The following is a 12,895-nucleotide window of genomic DNA, read 5'->3' as shown; positions in this document are numbered from 1 at the left end:
TCCCTAGGAAGTAGTTCAACGGCCCTAAATCTTTCATGGCAAATTCATTACCCAATTTAGTGATGTTGGAGGAACGCAATTTATCAGATGAGGCCGTTAGAACAATATCATCAACATAAAGAAGCAAATAAGCAATCTCCGTGCATTGGCGAAACACAAAAAGTGAGTGATCAGACATACTATGAGCAAAACCCAAAGTAGAGAGAAAGGTTGCAAACCGTTGATACCAAGCCCGAGGGGCCTGTTTGAGACCATATAAAGATTTTTGGAGCAAACATACATAATCAGGTCTAGCAGGATCTCGAAACCCCAAAGGCTGATGCATGTATATAGTCTCATGAAGGTCACCATGTAGAAAGGCATTTTTGACGTCGAGTTGGTGAATACCCCAATTTTTGGAAAGAGCAATGCTTAGAACTGCTCGAATAGTGGCTGGCTTCACAACTGGACTGAAAGTTTCCCCGCAATCAATCCCCACCAATTGATTTGCTCCATTGCCAACCAAGCGGGCCTTATATCGCTCAAAAGAGCCATCAGCATTGATCTTATGCCTGAAAATCCACCAACTTCGCAAAATATTTGCATTAGGAGGACGGGGTACAAAGACCCACGTATTATTTTTAATAAGAGCATCAAATTCCTCGGTCATGGCATTCCGTCACGCAATGCAACAGAAGGGTTAGAAGGAAGAGGAGAGATGGTGGTGGAAACATGAAGGTTTAATTTTCGAATAGGCTTAAAAATGCCGTCTTGGGCACGTGTCCGCATTGTTAGAATCTCATTCGATACCTGCTTGCTTCTTGCCTACTTGTGACCTTCATCCTTCTCTCTCGGTCTGTACCATGCCTTCACCTCTCTCTCTCTTTCTCTCCCAACCAGTTACACGAACAGTTTGTATTTGGATTCCAACAGCTGCGTTTGAACTCTCTCTGTCATCAAACACATGATTTAAGGTGACTTAACTTCTCAATTTTGAATGGGTTTGTTTAATTTTGAATGGGTAAGCTTTGATTTTGAATGGATTTGGAGATTTTCCCTCTTATTTGTGATCTAGGGTGTAGAAGTGCGCAGTTTAGAGTATTTAGGGCTTACTGAATTTGTGTTGCTTTTGCTTTTTGAATAAGTATTGATTTTGATCCGCACCTAATCAATTTCAAATTTTAATTGATCAATTCTTTCTCTCTATATGTAACAAGAATAAAGAAATGTAGTGCTTGTTTTGTCTATAATGCAGCGAGTGGTGTCTGATGTAAAAAAACAATAATGACAATAATAATATGCATATTTACAGTTTTGAACTAATTACATACCAAACCATATTATATTCCCAATTAGATTAATTTGATTAGGAAATAAATTTCACAGGCATAAAGTTGAGTGAATTCTAGTTTCTGATCTAGTGAAATTAGCAATCCTTTCATCTTCTATTTTCATGTTTTTTCCCTTTGCTAGTGTTTTTCTTCTTTCTTTCTGCAACTATGTTGTTGTTTGGGCGTTCAGGAACTTGGTTTTCAATTATCCGACAGATAGAAATTCTTGTTGAAATTATAGTGAAATGTAGTGTGAAACAAGTTTATAATTGATGTGAACTTTCTGATGAGAGACGAGCAGATTCACTTAATAGACACAAGGCTTCTTAATGCTCTTTAACATGATTCATTTTTCTAATTCATTCCATAAAACGGCCAGTTAGCACAAAACAGAAGCTTATGCACAAGATAATTGATTTAACATATTTTTTATGGCCCATGCTTCTGGTTTATGTTGTAAGAACATGACTTGAATTTTATTTCCCCGCTTTTAGATGTTTGACTTCTTTACTTATCTCTGCTTTTAACTTTTTTATTTCCCCACTTTTAGATGCTTGACTTCTATTTTGGGTTGATGAAATTGCAGAGGCATGTGCTGCAAATGGAAATATCACTATCAAGTGGGATGTAATAAGTTGGACTCCAGACGGCTATGTAGTATGCAAATTAAATCAATTTTAGAATTGCATTTGGTTTTGAAACTCAATTTGGTTTGCATAATATAATATGTTGTTATGTTTTGACAGGCAATTGTTATGATGTATAATTACCAGAAACATCGCAAAATAGAAAAACCAGGTCGGACATGGGCAAAAAAAGAAGTCATCTGGAGCATGGTTGGTGCATAAACCACTGAGCAAGGAGATTGCTCTAAATTTAAAGGAAATATCCCACATTCTTGCAAGAAGGATCCAATTGTTGTGGATTTATTGCCAGGTAGGTACTAGTTTCTTTTCTTTTTGATAGTTTATCCGATTCGAACTCGAGATCTCTAGTTTGGCTCGCTTAATTGGTCCATCCAGGTACTGCATACAACCAGCAGATAGCGAATTGCTGCAAAGGGGGAGTGATGAGTGCATGGGAAGAGGACCCTGCTAATGCTGTGAGCGCCTTCCAAAGTTACAATGGGTATTGCTGGAAACTCGAACAAGACGGTTAAATTTCCAAACAAGTTCAGGTTGAAAGCACCGAAGTCTGGATACACTTGTGGCCCAACAAAGATTGTGAGGCCAACCAGATTTATTTCACCAGATAAAAGAAGAGTCACTCAAGCTTTGAGTAAGTTTATAATAACATTCTTAATTTATATATTTTTCATTGTGGTTTTCTAACATTTGATTTTATGCATGCAGTGAATTTTATTTCCCTATATTATTTTCTATCTTTTATAACCAAACACCTTTTCTATTTTGTGTCTCCTCTACATGGCAGGGTATGTAAAGGGAAATTGTAGAAGCAGTTACTGAAGTTTGAGCAACGGATGCAGGAGGTGGAGAGGATTGTTCAACCCATGTATACCGAAAAGGAAAACTCTGAGGGCATCACACCTCGTGCACAACCTTCATCGTCCAACCAGGTTGAGTCCGTAGATGAAGATGAGAATGATGTATCATAGGATATATGGTTTATCTAGATCAATAGCTATCCTATAGTTTTATCTAGGTCCGATAGAATATATAGTTTTATATACACTTTATCTTGGATCTTATAGGATATTATATGGTTTATATAGATAGGATAGTTGGTATATATACTTTATCTTGTATCGGATACGATATTGTACTAATTATTACTAAATATTATTTAATAATAATATATATCTTTTTGTTTAACTATTTCATCCAAATAAATAATATTAATCTAGAATTTAAGCTATCTTAGTTTATAAAATATCATCTCCGGCCGATATATAATCTGTAATATAATTTTGATAAAATACAAAAATATAAAATTTCCGACGGAATGCGCTGGTGAATATTCGTTGGAAATTATATTCACCAGCGAAATTCCGCTGGAAATAATCGGTCGGTGTGTAAATTCACTGGCGAAATTCTCCGTCCCCATATGGGTCGGAATAAATTTCCGACGGATACAAAATATGGTCGGTATGCGGGAGCAGCGGCCCTTTTACCGGCGGAATGAGTCCGCTGGTAATCCGCTGGAAATTCGAGTTTCCGACGGATTTTTATACATTACCGACGGATATTTCCGCTGGTAATTCGTGATTTTCTTGTAGTGATTGTAAACGTTAAGCCTCAATTGATATTATGTCGTAAAAGTTAAGTCTATGTTAGTGTTATTTTGTACGTGATGCCTAAGTTAATGCTATATTGTAAACGTTAAGTCTAATTGATATTATGTTGTAAACGGTAAGTCTATATTGGTGTTATTTTGAACGTTGAGCCTAAATTGGCACTTCCCCAAAAACCTTATGCCTATTTTGTTATCTTATCCCTAAAAATAAACTTTGTAATTAGATTGATTTTAAAACTGTTGGGCTTGGCCCAAATATAATTTGTGAAATAAGCCCACACATGTGTCTTCTTGTGTCTTTGAGTTTTTCAAGTGGAAAAACATCCCACATTGCTTTCAAAGCACTTAGTGGAGATGTATATAAAGAAGGTTCTCACATGCTTGGGGTGTGCCCCAAGGGGTACCCACTTTTGTGAAAGGGTGAGAACCTATCTTCATGGTTGACCACCACACACGCGCGCCGTCCGACCGAACCGGGCCGGGCTATTTTTTATTATTATTTTTTATTAATTCAGAAATCAATTTTTATTTAATTATTTATACTCGTGTCTTCAGTCTCCTCCACCTTCCTGATTTTTCTCCCCTTTCTCCATGAAATCAGAGCTCAAACAGCTCTTTTTTCTTGTATAAATAGGTGATGTGAGACTGCCTTTGAAATACAATTTCATTTTCATTCATTCTGTATTTTTTCGAAACTGCCCATTTAATTTTGTTCGGTCTGTTCCTATTTTTTGAGTTCGAGCTTCAACAATTTTAAGACGATTTCTATTACTGCTGATGGCTACCGAACAATCAAATGGGATTGCTGAGATCAACAAACCATTCCAGTTTGAAGGAGCTCATTTCCGAAGATGGAGATAGAAGATGATGTTCTACCTCACAACAAAGAAGGTAGCTTCTGTTCTGACTTCTAAAAAACCAATTGTTCCTGAAGATGGTGACGATGCAGATGTTCGTGCTGCTGAGAGATGGACAGAAAATGATTTTCTGTGTAAAAATTATATACTCAATGGACTGACTGACGATCTGTATGATTACTATACTGCTGAAGAAAAAACAGCAAAAGAAATTTGGGAAGTTCTGCAGAGGAAGTATGACACTGAGGAGGCCGGATCGAAAAAACACGTTGTAAGCCGCTACCTCAAATTCCAGATGACTGATGACAAGTCAGTGGAAATTCAATCTCATGAATTACAAAAGATAGCACATGAAATTATTTCAGAAGGTATGCCTTTAAACGATCAATTTCAAGTTGTTGTCCTAATTGAGAAATTGCCTCCTTCGTGGAAAGATTTTAAAAATATTTTGAGGCATAAAACAAAAGAATTTTCGATGGAAAGTTTGATTACTCGCCTCCGAATTGAGGAGGAAGCTCGAAAACAAGATTTAAAAGAGGAAGTGCTTATTGTTTCTAATAGCACTAAAAGGTCCACTACGGTTCTGAAACCCACTCAAAAGAATTTTAAGAATCAGAACCGCAAACCAATCCAAAACCGCAACACTCGAGTTAATTTGAATTGGAACCTTCAAAGGAACCAAAATAGTGTTGGGGTTTGGTGTCCTATAGTCAATTGTTGCAGGATACAAACTTAATATAAATGAATTGTTCTTTATATCATTTGTTTTAATGAGATATATGTTTTATAACTATATAAAGGCAATCCCTTTTAAGCACTATATAAAGTCTAATAAAAGGAAATCCGTAAGTTTGTTTAAAGTGATTATAAAGTGTTCATACAAGCATCAAGTGAGACAAAACTTTATAATAAACTAATAAACTTAAAACCACCCCAAGTCAAGTGATATTTAGGATTGATATATCACTGTTGAGACTTGTATATAACAATGTCTTCTGTCCGACAGAAAGCTGATCTCACAAGCTTCATATATATAGATATCTGGACAGTTACATAGATCTGATGAAACGTCGTTCATTAGGATTGGGGATCCGATTTGAGATAACAGGATGGGTGGATTCATCCTTGTCACCTGTTCATCTCATTGGTATTAATAGGTATAAGTAATCCTCAGACTCAAAGGAATGTTAATTGGTCATCCTGAATTACTGAATGTGAGACTTTGATCCTGTGGTCCCACGATCCGTAACAGAGATGACTCTGGGGTGTGAACTGCAAAGGTTGGATATCACAGGAGGTAATGTCAGGGTAGTTATACATTGGATTGAGCATTTATCACTCCCGATTAATGGGAGATATATCCAAGGATCGCTTGTGGAAGACTCGACTCTAAATCCTTGCAAGGTGATAGCTTAAGAGTAGAAATACAGATTTCACTTAACCTATCTATTTGAGTTGACTCGGCATGTACAAGTAAAACGAACGTCTCGCTATATGTGACTTGACATCACCCATAGTCATAAGATTCAGTTCAAGGATATAGTTGATAAAGGATCGAATTATACTGTAACTAATACGGAAGGGTTAACGACAGAATCAACCTGTCTTCTTAACGGACTCTGGGGGAATGATTACAGACTTGCCTATAACATACTCAGTACATCATTCCGTTATGCAAGGATTAAATATAATTCTTGAAGAAATTAATTTAATAGTTGCATACGGCCAGAAGTAGTAAGAACCTAATGGATCACACATAAGACTTGGAACCAAAAGAGAGATGGATATGATTAATAGATGGAAGCCCAATTGAGCCCAGTAAGGCCCATTTATATAGAGGGGGCCGAAATTTATATATAGTAAATAAGGAATTATTTTAATTCCATTAATCCTAATTTGATTAGGTTTGTGAATTAAATTAATTAAGAGATAATTAACTTATGAGTTTTAATTAGATTAATATACTCCTATTATTATCCAAATAGGTTATTTATTATTATCCTAAATGTATTTGATATATTATAAGATAATAATTAGGAATCCTATTCCGAATGGAATTCCTATTAAGTAACCTATTCCTATCTAACTAGGGTTTAGATACAAGCGACTATATATACCGCCTCCCTATGAGAATTTTGACCAAGCTAATCCCATCCCCTTATTGTGATTTTCGAAACCTACATTAAGTAAGAGAGAGTGAATTCGCATCCCCTAGTTCGTGGACAAGAATTCATACGGCTTCCGTCAATTGATTAATCTCATCCATCTCCTTTTCTCTTTGATCTTGTGTTGGTTAATTAGAGGCAATCTAATTTGGTTGCATCTCATAAGGGTTGATTCCATCTTAACCTCACCGTATTATACTTTGTGGTTGGAATCTCGGAGAAGATTAGTGGACGCTTCTTTAACAACGGTAGATTGTTCATCGAAAGGTATTCCTTCTTATCCCTCTTTATATGAAATAACGATTAACGGATCCTATGGTTAAAAGGAAGTAGGCTAAAAATTTTATATTTCCGCTGCTATATCTTAGCCTTAATTTCCTTCAGTGGTATCAGAGCCATCGTTAAATCCGTTATTTCATATATGAAAATTTAGAAGTTTTCAATAGGATTGAATAAATATTTATGGTTAGGATTAATTAACAAATTGTTTGATTAATTAATTCTAAAGATAAATAAATTTTAGTTAATTGTTAATTAAAATTAATTATACGTATGTTCCTAATTATTTCGGTTGATAATCATTATAACAAAATCTATTAGTTTTATAGTTAGGTTAATAAAATTAGTTTTATTAATTTAAATGATAAAAAGGAAATCTATTGTAGTTTTTCCTATTTCTGAAAATCGTTTTTAAAACCGTTTTAAAATCTGATATATATATATATATATATATATATATATATATATATATATATTATAAAAAAAATAAAATAAAAAATAAATACGACAGCGGCTCGGGTCGCGCCTCACGGCGCGACCAGCCGCTGTCGCGCGGCTGCTGCCAAACGGCAGCAGCCCAGTTTCGGGCCCCGGTCCGAATCCCACTTGATTTTAGTTGATAAAATCGGCTTGAATATAATTTATATATATATATATATATATATATATATATATATATATATATATATATGTTTCGGAAATTAATAGTTTTCTGTTTTGATTATCGAATGAAAAATTCGTTTAAAAGTTTGTTTTTACCAAGTTGTAAATCAAAGTGTTAAATGAATTGAAATCAAAATAATTGGGACATGCATAATCGACGTTTTATATGGTTATATTAATCTAAGGATTAATATAAAGATACAAAACGATTAGAAGTAAAATTGGATGAAAGTTAATTTGACGAGTTAATGTGATTAACCTAAATATTACATAAGTCGGTTATGTAATCAACCAATTAAATTTATTTAATTGAGTCTATGCATGTTTGGAGTTATGGACCTATTTGGACCCTCTTTTAGTCTTTTGGTATTTTTGAAATAGGGTCTGCGCGTCCTGCCTTTCTACTATCTATTGTAATTTCTCCTCTCATCTGATTCCCTTCAATTCAATTGAAGTTTTCTTATAGTAGTATAGAAATTAATATGTAATTTCAAGGCGCCATGGAGAAGACGGAGGACCTAAAGAGAAATATGTAATAGTTGGTATTTCCTTAGGTTTGGCCTTTTATTCCGTCTCTGGCTCGACGGAATAATTTAGATGATATGTCCATAACGCCAATGTATGTGAATGTATGTATGTCTGATGTATGCTAAAGCAAATCAAGACTAAGTTAGATTATGAGACTTAAATAAAATCCCTCGTTAAAAAGTTAAGTAAATAAGCAAGTTATTAAAATCAGTTGCCCCTCCCTAATATTATAATTCAGCCGGCAGTACTGGGGGCCTTTGGGTGGTTGAGCAAACTCAAGCTCAGGGTCTTATGGTAACACCTGAATTATCGAAAGTTATTTTTCATGAATATGGGGTAATACTTAAATTAGATTATGATAATTGGATGAGCAAACTCATGTTGTCATAAACTAATGGGCAATATGGTTGGGATTAATGTGAATAACATGTTAGTTACTAATGTGGTTAGTAACCCAATAACCTAGGAGTCACATTCGAGATGTGATTGATTACATGAATCTACCTAACAAATGAGACTAGCTTGTTGAGCAAACTCAAGGCGAAATCTCAGGAGTTAGGATCTTAGCTCACTAAAGGATTTGTGAAATTCTTCGAATTAATATGGAGGGCTATTAATTTGGCAAAATAGTGGGAGCAATCTGAAATAAATTAAAAGGCCTATAATTTTAGATTGTTATACTTTAAAGCAAATGAATGACATATGTTTACTCTTTCTCACTCTCAGGTTTTGTTTAAACACACACTCTTAAAATCATGACTAACACCGATATGCGTTACATCCTTACCGATAACAAATTGAATGGTTCAAACTTCACCAACTGGTTTCGTAACCTCAAAATTGTTTTGAAGTTCGAAAGGAAAGGGTATGTACTTGATACACCGATACCCCCTTACCCAATGGATGATGCTCCCTACCAAGAGGTTTATGCTTACTTGAAGCATAAAGCTGATGACGATCAAGTAGGGGACATCATACTTGCATCATTGACACCGGAGGTTAAAAGGCAACTACATTCAGATATGGATGCCTCTTCCATGGTCAAGCACCTTAAATAGCTATTTATGATAGAAACTCGGTGCGAGCGCTTCGAAATAACGAAAGAGTTATATAAAAGCAAGATGCAGGAGGGCACATCTGTGATGGTACATTGTGCCAAGATGATCAGCCTCATAACCAAGTTTTCTAGTATTGGAGATGCGATGGACCATGAACTAAGTGAAAACTTACTTCTACAGTCCCTCCCTGAGAGCTACTCACAGTTTGTCATGAACTATCAGATGAGTGGCTTGCAAACCTCTCTCATAGAGCTTGCACATATGCTCGAGTCAGTCGAGCCCATTATAAAAGAAAACAAGGAAATGTTGGCCCTTGCTATTGAAGGATCGAGAAAAAGGAAAGGGGTCACTCCCGATCCAAACCATCTTGATAAATGCAAGGGGGATGTGCTCACCGAAACAAAGGGAAAGGAACAAAAGAAGCCCAAAGGAAAGTGCTACTATTGTGGTGACTTAGGGCATTGGAAGAGGGATTGCATGGAGTACCTAACCTTCCACGAGAAGGAATATAACGGTGCTTCAGCATCTGGTATGTTTTATATTGAAATAAATACAGTTTCATTGTCTGAATCTTGGGTACTTGATACCGGATGTGGATCTCATATTTGTACAAATATGCAGGAGCTAAAACAGACTAAGGAACTAAAGAAAGGAAGCATAAACTTGCGAGTTGGAAATGGAGCAAGAGTTGCCGCTCTCGCAATTGGAGATTATGCTTTACCTTTGCCCTCTGGGCTTGTAATAGAATTAAGGAATTGTTTATACATTCCTGAGATGTCTCGTAACATTATTTCTATTAGCCGTCTTGTTGACGACGGTTTTCATATTTCAATAAAGAACAATAGTTGCAATTTTTATAAAGATTCGATCTTTTATTTCTCAGGAATATCACAAAATGGGATTTATGTGTTAGATGATAAAACTCCTGTTTTTGCAATTGATACCAAAAGACATAAGATAGATAATTCAACTTACTTGTGGCATTGTCGTTTAGGCCATATAAACAAGAGATGCATGCTAAAGCTACATTCAGATGGGCTTATAGATCCAATCGATTCCGAATCATTGGAAACATGCGAATCATGTTTAAAAGGTAAAATGACAAAGACACCCTTTAGCAATAAAGGTGAGCGTGTATCAGACACTCTAGGACTCATTCATTCATATGTATGTGGTCCTATGTCAGTCCAAGCAAGAGGAGGATTCAGATACTTCATTAGCTTCATAGATGACCATACTCGATATGGCTATATCTACTTGATGAGGCACAAATCAGAAGCCTTTGACAAGTTCAAATGCTTCAAGAATGAAGTGGAAAATCAATTAGGAAAGAAAATAAAGACGCTTCGATCTGATCGAGGTGGCGAATATCTTTATGATGATTTTCTGAATTATCTAACTGAATGTGGGATATGCTCACAATGGACACCTCCTTATACACCACAACACAATGGTGTATCTGAGAGGAGAAACCGTACCCTATTAGATATGGTACGATCCATAATGAGCATGGCCTTACTTCCAAAGACGTTCTGGGGCTATGCCTTAGAAACTGCCCTCTTCACCCTGAATTGAGTACCAACTAAATCCGCTAGTTCCTCACCATATGAATTGTTCGTTGGTAGGAAACCCGTGTTCTCGTTTATGCGAGTATGGGGTTGTTCAGCGTATGTCAAACACATTGCGTCCGACAAACTAGATTCTAAATCTGATAAATGTTTCTTCATTGGATATCCCAGGGAAACCATAGGGTATTACTTCTATCATCCAGATGATCAGAAAGTGATAGTATCCAAGCACGCAACCTTCTTAGAGAAAGAGTTTCTCGAAGAAACACAAAAGGGAAGCATGATTGAACTCGATGAAGTTCAAGAGGAAGAAACACCGACTGAAACAATAGAGGCGGTTGAGGTACCCGAAGAAGTCCCATTAGATGAGACTCCAGTGGCACCTATTCGTAGATCACGAAGAGTTTGTGAACTCCCAGTTAGATATGGTTTTCTAGTGGGAGATGATAACGAGGTTCCCGTATTAGACAACGAACCCGAAAACTACGAAGAGGCTCTTACTAGTCCAGATGCTAAAGCATGGCTTGAGGCCATGGATTCTGAAATGGATTCCATGTATACTAACCAAGTGTGGACTTTGGTTGATCCACCCGAAGGGATAATTCCCATTGGGTGCAGGTGGATCTTCAAAAAGAAGACTGACATGGATGGAAAGGTTAGCACCTACAAGGCTAGGTTGGTAGCGAAAGGATATCGTCAGAAACAAGGTGTTGATTATGACGAAACCTTCTCTCCTGTTGCTATGTCCAAATCAATCAGAATCATGCTTGCAATTGCCGCTCATTTTGATTATGAGATTTGACAAATGGATGTGAATACAGCTTTCCTAAATGGAAATCTGCTTGAGGATGTATACATGATGCAGCCTGAAGGTTTCATATCAAAGGGTGCAAATAAAGTTTGCAAACTTCAGAGATCCATTTATGGACTCAAGCAAGCATCTAGAAGCTGGAACAAGCGTTTTGACGAAACCATAAAACAATTTGGTTTCGAACAAAATTGCGAAGAAGCTTGCATTTACAAGAAAGCAAGTGGGAGCTCTATAGCATTTCTCATACTATATGTGGACGATATACTATTAATGGGAAATGTCATTACTCTATTACAATCGGTGAAAGTATGGTTATCCGATAACTTCTCAATGAAAGACCTTGGTGAAGCAGCCTATATACTTGGTATAAAGATCTATAGGGATAGATCGCGTAGACTGCTTGGTCTTTCATAGGCTACATACATTGAAAAGGTGCTAAATCGGTTTAGCATGCTTGAATCGAAACGAGGTAACTTACCCATGGTACATGGAGTAAAGTTAAACAATCATCAATGTCCTAAAACTGATGATGACAAACGACGCATGGCTGTAGTCCCGTACGCCAGCGCGATCGGTTCGATTATGTATGCTATGCTATGCACTAGACCTGATGTAGCGTTCACGTTATCTGTAACGAGTCGTTACCAAGGGAATCCGGGAGACGAGCATTAGATTGCCGTCAAGAACATTCTTAAGTACTTGAGAAGGACTAAAGATATGTTCTTAGTGTACAGAGAAGGAGATCTGAAAATTGAAGGATTTTCAGACGCTAGTCATCTCACAGATGAGAATGATTTTAAATCCCAATCAGGATACCTGTTTATCTTGAATGGGGGCGCGGTCAGTTGGAAAAGTTCCAAGAAGGGAAGCGTAGCTTTCTCTACGACTGAGTCAGAGTACATCGCTGATGCGGAAGCAGCAAAGGAAGCAGTTTGGATTAGAAAGTTCATTACAGAACTAGGAGTGGTGCCTGACATTGTCAATCCCATTACTCTGTACTGTGATAACAATGGAGCCATTGCGCAAGCAAAGGAACCACGGTCTCATAATGCATCCAATCACTACCTAAAGCGATACCACATCATAAGAGAGATTGTGGCTAGAGGAGATGTGAGAATAGAAAGAGTACCTACAGAGGACAACGTTGCAGATCCGTTGACAAAGCCTTTAACCCAGAAAGTACATGATCGTCATTTAACTTCTACTGGGATAAGTTTGAGAAACAATTGGCTTTAGTCCAAGTGGGAGTATGTTGGGGTTTGGTGTCCTACAGTCAATTGTTGTAGGATACAAACTTAATGTAAATGAATTGTTCTTTATATCATTTTTTTTAATGAGATATATGTTTTATAACTATATAAAGGCAATCCCTTTTAAGCACTATATAAAGTCTAATAAAAGGA

General features: G+C 36.6%; 1 long non-coding RNA gene across 2 annotated transcripts; it reads left to right on the top strand.

Annotated features, from left to right (window-relative positions):
* The first annotated feature begins 679 nt into the window (after positions 1–679).
* On the top strand, positions 680–2,973 carry LOC136201501 (uncharacterized). 2 transcript variants are annotated; one of them, XR_010673864.1, is made up of 5 exons: positions 680–953; positions 1,897–1,967; positions 2,057–2,246; positions 2,333–2,588; positions 2,742–2,973. It is a non-coding gene; the product is annotated as an uncharacterized lncRNA (long non-coding RNA). The 2 variants fall into 2 exon arrangements; XR_010673863.1 differs by having other exon boundaries at positions 2,057–2,588.
* Positions 2,974–12,895: the final 9,922 nt, after the last annotated feature.

The sequence above is a fragment of the Euphorbia lathyris genome, chromosome 7 (assembly GCF_963576675.1).
Source record: "Euphorbia lathyris chromosome 7, ddEupLath1.1, whole genome shotgun sequence".
NCBI lineage: Eukaryota > Viridiplantae > Streptophyta > Magnoliopsida > Malpighiales > Euphorbiaceae > Euphorbia > Euphorbia lathyris.
Note: the sequence above shows the minus strand (reverse complement) of the source record. Positions and strands in the feature narration are given on the sequence as shown.